At 40.5% G+C, this 13,444-nt stretch overlaps 1 long non-coding RNA gene across 1 annotated transcript; it reads right to left on the bottom strand.

Annotated features, from left to right (window-relative positions):
• Nucleotides 1-2,906: 2,906 nt before the first annotated feature.
• On the bottom strand, nucleotides 2,907-12,273 carry LOC308657498. The gene is made up of 4 exons (XR_014023949.1): nucleotides 12,218-12,273; nucleotides 4,277-4,403; nucleotides 3,935-3,995; nucleotides 2,907-3,370 (listed from the first exon to the last, which is right to left on the bottom strand). It is a non-coding gene; the product is annotated as an uncharacterized lncRNA (long non-coding RNA).
• Nucleotides 12,274-13,444: the final 1,171 nt, after the last annotated feature.

Raw genomic sequence — 13,444 nt, 5'->3', positions numbered from 1 at the left:
AAAATAAATATATGAAGAAAAAGAATAAGAGAAACATTTTTTACATTGCTTCCATTTACAGATTTTCAATGCAGTATGAGGGCATTATGCAACTGAAGGTGAGTGAAAGCCCTGAAAGCCTTTCCAGGTTGTTTTCTTACAGCCTCTCCCATTAGTGTTTTCAAATTGAATTGGAATAAGCAAAGGTTGTACCACATTGTTTATATTCAGGAGGCCTCTCACCAAAACTTATACTCTCACCAGTGTATGTTTGTTCATGTACACGAAGATAAATACAACTTGTGAATGTTTTACCACACCGTTTACATTCACAGAGCTCTACTCCAGTATAAATGTTTTTATGTACATAAAGTCCACAGAAATAAGTAAAAGTTTTCCCACATTGTTTACATTCACAAGGTTTTTCTCCAGTATGAGTTTTTTCATGTATCTGAAGATAAGCCATACTCCTAAAGGCTTTACAACACCATTTACTCTCAGAGGGCCTTTCTCCAAGGAGATTGTTCGCACATTTGAAGAAAAAGAGAGAGGAAAAAAAATGAAGATTTTTCTTTTCTTTTAAAAAACATTTTAGATGTTGATGAACCTTTATTTTATTAATTTATACGTATTGTTGAGAATCAAACCCAGTGCCTTACACATGTTAGGCAAATGCTCTACCACTGAGCCACAACCCCACCATGAAGGTTTTAATACATAGTTTACATAGAGCTTTGTTCCAGTACGAGTCTGTTCACGCACATGAAGTGGAATGATTAAAAGTTTTATCATGATGTTTACATAGTCATGTAAATATTCTTTCCAGGATGAGATTTTCATGGGAGGGAAGTTCACAGGTTGAAGCAAAGGCTTTCCCACATTGTTTACATTCATTAAGGCTTCTTTCCTATATGAGTTGGTTCATGTGAGCAAAGGTAACTAAATGAAGAAAAAGGCTTTCCCACAGTGTTCACACTGATAATGATTCTCTCCAGTATGATTTGGATTAAGTACTTGAAGGCTAGATGAAGTAGTGAAGGCTTTTCAATGTTGTTTACATTCCTAGAGCTTCTCTCTACTATGAATTCCTTCATGTGCATAAAGGTTAAAGGACTTAGTGAAGGCTTTGCCACAATGCTTATATTCATAGGGCTTCTCTCCAGTATGAGTTCTTTCATGTGAGTGAAGGGAGGATGACTGAGTGAAGGCTTTACCACATTCTGTACATCCATAGGGTTTCTCTCCAGTATGAGTTCTTTCATGTCTTCAAAGGGTACCAGATGAACTATAGGCTTTACCACATTGCTTACATTCATAGGATTTCTCTCCAGTATGAACTTGTTTATGTTGCTGAAGGTAAGAGAAGAAAATGAAGGCTTTTTCACATTCTTTGCATTTATAGGGCTTCTCCCCAGTATGAGTTTTTTGATGTCTGCGAAAGTTATCAGATGAATTAAAGATTTTGCCACATTGCTTACATTCACAGGGCTTCTCTCCAGTATCAATTTGTCTTTGTCTTCGAAGGTAAGAGAAGGCAGCGAAAGCTTTTCCACATTCTCTGCATTCATAGGGCTTCTCCCCAGTATGAGTTCTTTCATGTATGTGAAGGGTACCAGAGGAAGTAAAGGCTTTGCCACATTGCTTACATTTATAGGGCTTCTCTCCAGTATGAATTTGTTTATGTTTTCTAAGGGAAGACAAAGCAGTGAAGGCTTTTCCACATTCTTTGCATTCATAGGGCTTCTCCCCAGTATGAGCTCTTTCATGTGAGTGAAGGGTACTATAGGAACTAAACACTTTGCCACATTGCTTACATTTATAGAGCCTCTCTCCAGTATGAATTTGTTTATGTTTTTGAAGGTAAGAGAAGGTAGTGAAGAATTTATCACATTGTTTACATCCATAGGGCTTCTCTCCAGTATGACTTATTTCATGTATGCGAAGGATAGATGACCAAGAGAAGGCTTTGCCACACTGCTTACATTCATAGGGCTTTTCACCTGTATGAGTTCGCTTATGCATTTGAAGGGAAAAGTTAGAAGTGAAAGCTTTTGTACATTGTTTACATTCATAGGGCCTCTCTCCAGTGTGAGTTCTTTCATGCATTTTAAGTTTAGAGAACCTAGTGAAGGCTTTTGCACATTGTTTACATTTATAGGGCTTGTCTTCAGTATGAGTTCTTTCATGTAACTGAAGGTTATAGGACTGAGTAAAGGCTTTGCCACACTGCTTACATTCATATGGCTTCTGTGCAATATGAGTTTGTTTATGTACCTGAAATTCAGAAGAAAAGTGAAGACTTTTGCACATTGTTTACATTCATTGGGCTTCTTCCCAATGTGAATTTGTTCATGCCTATGAAGTTTGCTGGATGAAGAAAAGGCTTTACCACACTGTTTACAGTGATAGGGTTTCTCTCCAGTATGAATTTTTTTATGTGGACGAAGGTAAGATAATCGAGTGAAGGTTTTACCACATTGTTTACATTCATAGGGTTTCTCTCCAGTATGAGTTCTTTCATGTAAGTGAAGGTAAGAAGACCAAGTGAAGGCTTTGCCACAATGCTTACATTCATAGGGCTTCTCTCCTGTATGGATTAGTTTATGTATTTGAAGGGAAGAGGAAAAAATGAAGGCTTTTGCACATTGTTCACATTCATAGGGCTTCTCTCCTGTATGAGTTCTTTCATGTGAGTGAAGGTAAGACGACCGAGTGAAGGCTTTGCCACACTGCTTACATTCATATGGCTTCTCTCCTGTATGAATTTTTTTATGTATTCAAAGGTAAGAGAAAGTAGCAAAGGCTTTACCACATTCTTTACATTCATAGCGCTTCTCCCCAGTGTGCATTTGTTCATGCTTATGAAGTTTAGTGGATGAAACAAAGGCTTTCCTACACTGTTTACATTCATAGGGCTTCTCTCCAGTATGAGTTCGTTTATGTATTTGAAGGTAAAAAAATGTAGTGAAAGCTTTACTACATTCTTTACATTCATAGCACTTCTCTCTTGAATGAATTCGTTTATGTATTTGAAGGGAATATGAATAAGTGAAGGCTTTCCCACACTGTTTATATCTGTAAGTTGTCTCTCCAGTAGGAGTTTGATAATGCATTTGAAGGTTATTTGAAATAGTAATGGCACCTCCACATTGCTTACATCCAGGTGGCTGCTCTCCAATATGAGATGGTTGATATTTTTGAAAACACCTGGAACAACTGAACTCTCTTCCACGTCAGACCTCCATTAGGACCATTTACGGTGTGCTCTGACACGTGGCATGGAACACTTGTGAGAGAAATGGAGGATTTTCTCTTCTCTTTACATTCATATAGCTTTCCGCCACACTCCTCATTCTCATATGGTTTGTTTGCAGAGTGAGATATGATGGGCCTATTAAGGAAACGTGACATGTGAAGACCTGTCCACACATATTGCTTTCACATGAAATGACTAGCAGGAATGGTCTTTTAAGACTAAGATTTGGAATCTCAATAAAGGTTTTTTCTGCACTGAATACCTTTTCAAATTTTTCCAGAGCCTACCATATGACTTCTGTAAAAAATTTAAAAGTATGATTTATGGTTGGATCATTAATACTTTATATTTATTAATAAGCATTGCACTTATACTATTACCAATATCAGGTAAAGTATGGGTTTTCTGCCATGTCTATATTGTATACTCTTTGAAAGTCATTGTAACAATTATTTTGTAAAACTGCTTTTCCACAGCTGCTACTAAAGCAGTGCTATCATAAATGAAGTTTGTTGACACTGTCAACAAGTCAATATTTTTTTGAAAATAGTTAACATCTCTCTTTCATTAAATTTTATATTTGGTGAAATAAGAATAAATATAATTTATCTCATGATTGTTTTTGTTGCTTATTTGTGAAACTATATGATGTGCTAGAATTCCCTCATGGTGCTGTTTCCTCATATGAGTACAAATTACCTTAAGTCTCTCTCAGTATTTGTGTTCTGATATTCCATGTTCTGGTCCTCCCATCCATCTCCTGAAATGTAGTTCATGAAAACTCATTATGAATCACCATGATTTCAAAATGCATTATGGGATTTACAATTTAAAGAACTATAATGCACCCATTAAAAAAAAAGGAAAAAGAAAAAAAAAAACAAACAAACAGGAGTATGGTATTTACGCTGCAGAGTGCAATGACATTAGGTCCAATTTATTTTCCAAAGTATTCCCTTTCCCACATTCCAATTCATGAGGAAAAAAAAAAAAACTCTCAGGTGCTCTGTCTTTGATTATGCAATGAAATTTCATCCTTACCTACAGAAGCCAGGTTTCTAAGGACTTCCTGCATCACATCTCTGTAGAGACTCTTCTGGGAAGGTTCCATCAAAGCACACTCCTCCTGGGTGAAGTTCATAGCCACATCCTCGAAGACCACTGAATTCTAAAATACCCCACAGAAATGTAGTGCAGGCGAGGACAGATGGTCAGCATGAGGGCTCTACTCTTAATATGTGAGATGTTCTCACAATTGTGATCTCTAAATATTCAGTCTATGATTTGGTTGTTAAACATGTACTCTGTTTGCACTTACTTCCCCAAATGCACATGTCAATATAAGAACTGAACTATCCATGAAAGCATAAACAGTTTTAGTCCAGGGAGTAAGGCATGCTCCTGGGTCACCCCTAAGATCTTTGTAGGGTGAATGTCTAATACATGGAATAATGAAACCCTATGACATCATGTGCACAGAGAGTTAATATTAGTTACCTGTCAGTACCTATCCTGAGAAATGCCTACTGGCTACGTTGTACTTTAGCTGGTAGACAGAGGTAAAGATTTGGATGGGATCTCACAAACTAAGCATTTACACTGAGTCACAGTGCTTGACAGTGTAAGTAAGCAACACATTATGTGCTGAACGATTGCTTTACTCTCGAAATTGTTTTATTTTGTCCCACTCATACAATGTAGAACCTCCAGGATCAATGATCGCCAACCCATTAAAAAAAGAAAAAGAACCCTCTGAAAACAGAGTCTAAGAACTTCCTTAGTAGACAACATTTCATTGAGGTGGTCATAACATGGTAACTGGGGATTGAGCTCACCAAGAAAACCAATTGGAATTTATTGGTGCTTTACTGCAGATGAAATGTGACCTACTAATTAAAAGAACAATCATGAATAAAGAATTTATAATATCCTCCAATTAATATCAAATACAATGGAAAAAGTGTTAAACCCTTTTCTGACATTTCACAAATCAAATTCCTAATCATCAATGGAAGGTACTTGTCCTAGCCCAATAAGAATAAGAAATATGTAACACCTGTCAATATGCTCTAGATAGCAGACTGTTTGGCTTATATAATATATAGTCATGTGCCACATAACAATATTTTGGTCGAAGACATTTTTGGATAATAATGGGCTACATAAAAATGGTTATCAGTAGAAAAGGGATTACTGCAATGTTTGTAGTGATGGTGGTGCAAAAATATGTAATGCACGATCAACTTTGGTAGCTTGTTAAGTGAAATGCTGTGTGGGGCTGGACCCTAGGAAGCACTGACATGATACAGCCTAGGTATGTAATAGCTATTTCTTCTAGGACTGTGTGAATACACTGTGGTGTATATGCAATGGTGAGGCAGCCTAAATATAAACTACCAGAATGTTTAAGTGACACCTGAGTATAAATAAAGAACTTTAAATAATACTATTGGACATAGCTAGCATAGGGATACTTGTAGGTATTCTGACCGTGGAAATGTACAGGGAAGCGTTCTTCTGGTGAACAAACTCCTGGGGGATGGGGGGGGGGGCAGTTACAGGTGCTCTGTTTCTTGTGCTTGGAATGACCAGCAATTTCTCTTTGAAGCTATTAAGATAACTATACAGGCTCACTATCTAATTTCTATGGTGATGTCCTTAGAGAAAAGGGGTTCTGTGTTTATATTAACCTGGACCTTATGTCAGTTAGTTAGCACTTGGGATTAAAGGAAGACTAAATCACAATGTAGTCATGGTAACAACAAGCTATGTAACTTGGGAGATAAACATGGTGCTAGGAGGAGCAGCCACTTGTTTCTTGCCTCTGCATTGTATGGGTAAGTCTCTGTTGTATTCCACGACTAAAACACCCAGTCCAGTGAACTGGGCTGCACAAAATAATCAGAGACAGAAATACCTTTTTCTTTGGGTCCTGTCCTGGCTCCTCTGACCTTTGAGGTCCATGGAAAGAGAGAGGAGCAGGTGCTAAACCCTTTTAATGGGAAGAAGCCATTCAAATGAGGCAAGAAGTAGGATTACAAGGGAACAGGTGAGTGTAGCTCAACCCCTCTGGGTGCACCCTATTCCTAGAGCCACTCCCAGTGCCACACGTTATTATCTGAACGAGGGAAAAGACCGAGTCACCAGTCATGCCACTATTACACCAGACTACAGTGATCTTTCGGATCCTCATGGTGCATCAGGATTTAAAGGTGTGTGTGTGTGTGTGTGTTTGGAGTGGCTCCCCACAAGCCTTCTTTGTCCCCTTCTTTACAGTTAGCAGAGAGATGAACCATGAGATGGACCAAGAGAAAAGAAAGTTTTCAGTGGTTTGAAATTCATATAAAAAATTGACTAATGACAGAATGCACTGTTGAGAAGTGGAAACATTCACACGCAATTTTAAAGATGAGTCAACACAAAATGGTATTAAACTGAAAAAATGCATTATTTTCCTCATTCCTTGCACACATGTTAATTCATTAGACATTCTGGTGTGAAATACAAAACTAAAACAGTTTCAAAATGTTTTTTTCCTAGAGAAATAGAAAAAAAAGATTTTTATATAAGAAGAGTAAGCAAGAACAAAGAATGAGAAATTCAAATGCATTTAAAAGATGAAAATGAATTAAAAAGTAGCCTGAAATAGATGGGACATTAGAGGGTGTGGGTGCATAGTGATATGAATAAATGCACAACTGAAATGGAAAAGAGCCAGGATGTCAGCAGGAGGAGAAAACCACGTTAACAAAAAAAAACAACAACAACAAAAAAAAAACCAAAAAAAAAAAAGAAAAGAAAAAAAAAGAAAAGAAAGGTTTAGAAATTATCCACAAAATCTGACACAACTAAAACTACAAACTACTTCAGGGAAATGATACATGTAAAGATATCTGGTATTTGCAAGCAAAAGGAATTGTAAATCTACACAAAAATTAACCATGAAGTCAGTTCAATCACTTTCTAAATAACAATGACATTTTTTACATAAAAGTGAGAAGTATCATTCTAATGTTCACATGGAAATACAAGAAAATCAACAACAGAAGAAAAAAATAAACTACAGAGCACCACATTTCCAGCTTTCAAAACCTCCTCCAACTATATTAACAAAGACAGAGTAGCACTGGTTTAAAGGCAGACACATACAACAATAGGGGAAAATGGGGGATCAGGACACTGCTGACCCATGCAGAAAAAGAAGAAAAAAAATGTTGCACAAGGGACCAGGGTCATTCCAGTAAACAGGACCTTCAGGAAAATGAATGGCTGAGAAACTGTGTGTTCATGTCGATGCGTGAAGTCAGACCCTCCCCTCACAGCACATGCCTACATGAAATCCACATGGACCAAAGCCTTGAAGAGGTGAACCTCACCCATTCTTAGAAGACAATGCAGAGCACAATCTCACAACACTAGAGCACAATCTCACAACAGTGGATTTTGGAATGGTTTCTGGGATATTGTTCCATCCATGTGATTCATGAAAGAATAGATGAACTTGATTTCACCAAATGGCTTTCAGTCCTATGGTTTACAGCAATGAGAGTGAAACTATGGACACCACACTGAGTGGAACAAGCCAGGCACAGAGAGACATCTGTGTGTACAAACTCACTCAGAGAAGCTGCAAGTTGAATTCAGAGAAAGTACAAGAGTAGTCACCAGAGGCAAGGAAGAGAGAGGAGAAGGGACAGGGAAGGACTGGAAGAGCAGACTGTGTATCAGGTACTAAAATGCACTCAGACAGGGCCAGCAGGACTGCTATCCAGAACAGTAGAGTGTCCAGAGCATGTAGTGCACAACATGTCACTGTGCATTTCATAATAAAGCAGGGGGAGTAGTCCACAGACACCCAGAAATGATAAATGTAAGGGTCAGAAGGGCTAAAGCCCTGATCTTATCATGACACACTGGAACAGGCGTGCAACTAGCTCACTGCACCTAATCCACATTTGCAATTTAAAAGCAAATCAACACTAAAGAGTGAAAATTTTATCTTTCATTGGACACCACCAACAGAGTGAAATGGCACCCCAAAGAAATGTGGAAAACAGGGGCACATCATGCATCTGGAGAGGGTTGATACCTAGAAAAAGCAGCTGACAAAAATCAAACCCATCTTCACGACATCAACACGCACATACCAGGAAAAGAATGAAAAACCCTAAAGAGCCACAGGGATCTACAAAACCTGAGGCTACACTGAAGAACAAAACCCTGTCTCCGTGACAGAAAAACAAGTCAAGGATTCCTGCTCTCACTACATCTAGACAACACAGCAAGAGGGGGGCTCCCAGGGAAGCCAGGAACAAAATCACAGCATTCCAGACCTCAGGGCTAACTCACACAGCACCAGATACTGAGGCAAAACCAAGGACTCCACCATATAAAGGTGGGAAAGGTAAAAACTCAGACCCACTCATGGGCTGAGACAGCTGCCACAGGTACCAAGACAGGAGGAGAGAGGGACACCTTTGCACCCTTCACCACCTCTCACCCCGTTAACAGTGACCACCTGACACAGTGCCCATTTGCCCATTTCTGGCTTCCTGCTCCCTACAGTCTCTACTACAAGTGGATAAGGACATCTGACAGGGTTTCTTCACTGTTGTACCTACCAGAAAGCCTGGACACAGAGAAGATCAATACCTGAGAAGTCCCAGGGCTCTAACACACAGAGGCCTCACACAAGCCTCCTCACAGGCCCACAGCCACTTAACTGCAACAGGCTGAAGTGATCAACCCTATCTCATGTGTCAGAGAGGTGGCTCCTGGACCCCAAGCCATTTCACAAAGTTGGGGAAACCCAAATGAGTTCACAATGTAGGTCCACATGACATCCTGCCCTACAAAGTTCAGAGCACCAGCACTCATGATTTTCAAAACCTGGAAGCACCCATGAGGAAGATGTGTTCCCAAGGTCAGGAGTGAAAAATTTAATAAACAAAACTCATTAATTTAATAATCAAAAAAATCAACTTTTTACTCATAAAATTCTGAAGTGCAATTTAGAAAGTTCATTTACAATGACACTCAAAAAATAAATATAGAGAATAAACAATATAATAATATATAATACATACATAATAAATAGCAAATAGAAAATTTTAAAACTTATTTTCTAAACTATAATGCTTGGTGAAAGTAGCTCAACATCCAAATAAATACCATTCTATGCTCATGGACTAAAGGTTTAATGTTATTAAGGTGGTGATACTCCCAAAGAATCTACCAATTATATTTAAACCCATCAGAATCCCGGGTGATGATTCCTTTTTAGAAATTGAAAATGTCATTCAACATTACGAGGGAACCAGAATACCACAGGACTTTGAAAACGAGAACAGCAGTCTGACTACCACTTCATGAGTACAAAGCTCACTTCAAGTCGGCAGTAATCAAGGGTGCAGTAATGGTACCTGGAACACCATGTAGAAGAGAAATGACAGCAGCCTCAGGGAGCAGAAGGTCAGCCAAATAGCAGTGGAGCTGCTCCACATGGAAACAGGGAAAATGAAGCAGGACAAATGTGACCCTGGAACAGCCTCCAATTTCACATAACTTCATGATGCACCTCAGTCCTTACTGCAAACCCTGGGACTCAGCACCATCCTGGAGGGAGCAGCCTGAGCGCCCTGTGTAACACCAACATGCTACAGTGATAAAGTCACACCACAGTTCACCATATCAAGGCCAGCCCAGGATGCCATCAAGAGAAAAAGGAATAAAGAAATTGAAGTAAACATACACAATGGGATTTTGTTCAGTCATAAAGAATGAAAGTATGTCATTAGCATGAAAATGGGTAGAACTGGAAGACAACATACTAAGTGAAATAAGTGAGAGCCAGAAACTCAGATGCTGAATGTTTTCTTTCCCATATGTGGAAGCTAGAGCAAAATCAGGACAAAAAGTGGGATAGGCAGGATCTCGTGAAAATAGAAGAGAGGGAGGTGAAGAAGAGGACAGAGACTGAGGTAAAGGAGGAAACAGGAAATGAGAGAACACTGGAGTGGAGTTGAACAGATCATCCTATGCACATAGATGACATATCATGTGAATTCCACCATTATGTTGATCTATAAAGCATAAATTTAACATATATATATGGAAGTCTAATGAGAAGAGGTAAGGAAACAGAAAGAAAGTAGGAGAGAAAGGAAAATTACTGGGGACTGAAGTGGAGTAACTTACACCAACCTAATGCTTGCACATTATGTAAAAAATAAAACCCAACATTAGCCAGGCAAGGAGGTACACACCTGTAACAGTAGCAACCGAGGAGTCTGAGGCAGAGGATGCAAGTTTGAGGACAGCCTCAGCAATGTAGTGAGGCCCTAAACAAGTTAGGGAGATAGTCTAAAAATAAAATATAAAAAGGGCCCTGGATGTGGCTCAGTGGTAAAGTTCCTTTGAGTACAATCCCTGACAGCAAAAAGATAAATAAATAAAACAAACCCTAATATTATGTATAACTAATATACTAATACAAATGGAGGGGGGAAAAAGGTACAATTTGTGAATACATGAGAACTACTGCCCTGAGTTAGACACTCAGCACAACAAAGGAAATGAGAATAACAATATAACCTATTAGGAGCTTTTTTCCTTAAAGTCCTAAAACAAGTCCAATGAAAACAATGATCAAATAGAAATTTTTTCTTCTCTTTCTTTTTCTTTCTTTCTTTTTTTTTTTTTTTACCTCACCCCTGAATAAATACATTTGACATTTAAGGAATACCTAGGTCTCTGATAAGTAAGCAGACCAATTTGAAGTGATAAACACAGAAAGGGCTGGTGCTGAGGGAGCACAGATGTGTCAGGCTCAAGGAGCTGGTAAGGCCCCTGCCAGCTGGATATCTCCCACCTGGTCCTGCTCACTGAAACACTCCATGATCACCCTCCCAGGAGACCTGGACCATGACTCCAGTCTATGAGGCTTTTCAGGTTTGCACAGCACTGCACTGGGGTGGGTGGTCCTTATGCTCTGGGAGAGTTTTCCTCCTTCACAACTGTGAGAGAATGCAAGGGCAGGAATCACTGCTGACCTGGCCCCTCAGCACCAGCATCCACAGGCTCACTGTCCACCTGTCTCCAAGGAATGGGAACAGGGCTTGGGGGAGACAGTGTCCCTAGGAGGCAGCTGTCTAGATGAGGCCAATTCCAAGAAATTCCTCAGCCCCAGGGCCTCCAGCTGCTCCCCTCACAAGCTGAATGACACACCTCACAATGTCCTCTAGAAGGAGCTGACCCAGGGCCTAAAATTGCCTGCTTCCTGTAGGACACAGGGTGCCTACAAGACTTGAGGCAGCCCCAGGCAGGACAATACAGTGGCTGAAAAGATGGGACGCTGTGAGGGGTCCAAAGAAAACCTCTCCACAATTTGATAAGGTATCAATTCCTGGGGAAGGAAAAAAAAGAGAGAGAGAGAGGCACAAGTTCTCTTAACAGTGAAGTTCCAGGTGACTGTTCTCTCCTTTCATCATATGGGAAATTCACAAAAACAGATGAAAATGCTGTGAACTTGGAGGGAGAGTCAGATTTGTAAATATGAGAAAAGGACAGGAATATTAAGAATGTACCAAAAGCCCTGGTAGGGCATAGGAGCGGGAAAGGAGGGTGACTCCTTGAGAAGAAGAAACAGATCCCTCAGACTAGCATCTTCTACGCAGGAGCCCCACACCTAAGGCAGGATCCCCTGAGACCCGCTGCCTTCACTTCACAATGAGAACCTAGGGCTGGGGTCCAGCTGGGCAGAGAGGGATCTGCCAAAGTGGCTACAGACCAGGCAGCACACTGGGAACCCACCTGCACCAGCCCACACCATGGCCATCAAGGGCTGAGCTGAAGCAACATCTGACTCAGATACTCTTGGCTGACTATAGAGATGACAGTGGGAGGCCAGAGGCCAGCCACAGCTGGTTCACCACTTGTAACAAGCCTACCTCCCACCTGACCAGACCTGCCCCGCACACTCACCATTTTCCGCCTTCTAGGGAGACCTGACATCCTTCTTGTGGACCTCATAGAACCTGCAGGTCACAGGGAGACAAATGTGAGCCAGAGCCACTTGGGCCTCACACAGCAGAGAAGACTCAGTCCTGGAGATGGATTCGGAGCTCCACAGGGTGAGAGATACAGGCCTCTGAGACTGTGGAAGGCCACTCCCTCCCACCAGCTGCCTGCTAACTAGCCAAGGCTCCACAAGACCCCTCTCTCACCCCAAACCAAATATGCACACTCTGGGGCCCTGACTGACAGGAGATGCATCACGCTCCTGGATACATAGGCCAGGAAGACAAGGTATTGGCAAAGGCCCTTTACAGGCAGGACTTCCTCCCTGCAAAGGGACCTGCCCCACCAGGGGGACATTTCCACTTATGCAGAGCTGAGCCTGGCTTTCCACAGCAGGTCCTGTTGGCTAGGAAGCTCTTCTGGGCAGAGTCCCAGGCATATGTGAGGAATTACAGCCTTGGTTCCAAGGCAGCCTACCATGACCTCAGAGAAGGTGTGTGCCTGGTCAGGCCTGACTGGGAAGGAGGGAGCCAGGCATAAATCACTTGGGAAAAGGCCGGGACTTCATGGGAAAGGCCTCCTCACAGTTTTACTCTGTCAACTCATTTTCAGACAACAACAACAATAATAATAATAATAATACAATCAGGAAGTACAAGTATTAAGTGCATAAAAAAAGAATTACATGACAATAATAAAAACAACTCAGTGAAAGAACAAGCAAACATTTGAACCAGCTCAGGTTACAGCCTGCCTCACTCAGAGTTCAGAATAAATACCCACTTGCAAAGGGGTAATCACATTCCCATATTGGGAGCCAGACTCTGAGTGCTGAAATGCGGCCCCAAAAAGGCTCATTCCCTGTGTCCAGGAGGGGAAACCTAAGAATTTATCTCTCAAAATCCACCATGCTTCTTGTTCTATAGATATACTTAATAAGATAAATTCAAAGGAACAAAAAAATGACACATCTATAAAAAGGGGGCTCTTCCACCAAACTGCAACAGGGGGCAAGAAGGCTACCTTACCTCAGGGCAGATGTCTGCAGTGTTTACAAAGAGACATGAATTCATTTGAAGGGAAAATTAAAAGTCAAAAAAATATAACCTAAAAATAAATTTCATGAGAAAATGACTGAAAACCATTTCAAAGAACAAGGAAATACACAGAAAAATGTTCATGCTAATGGTA

This window comes from Spermophilus citellus (assembly GCF_964194105.1).
Source record: "Spermophilus citellus genome assembly, chromosome: 1".
NCBI lineage: Eukaryota > Metazoa > Chordata > Mammalia > Rodentia > Sciuridae > Spermophilus > Spermophilus citellus.
Note: the sequence above shows the minus strand (reverse complement) of the source record. Positions and strands in the feature narration are given on the sequence as shown.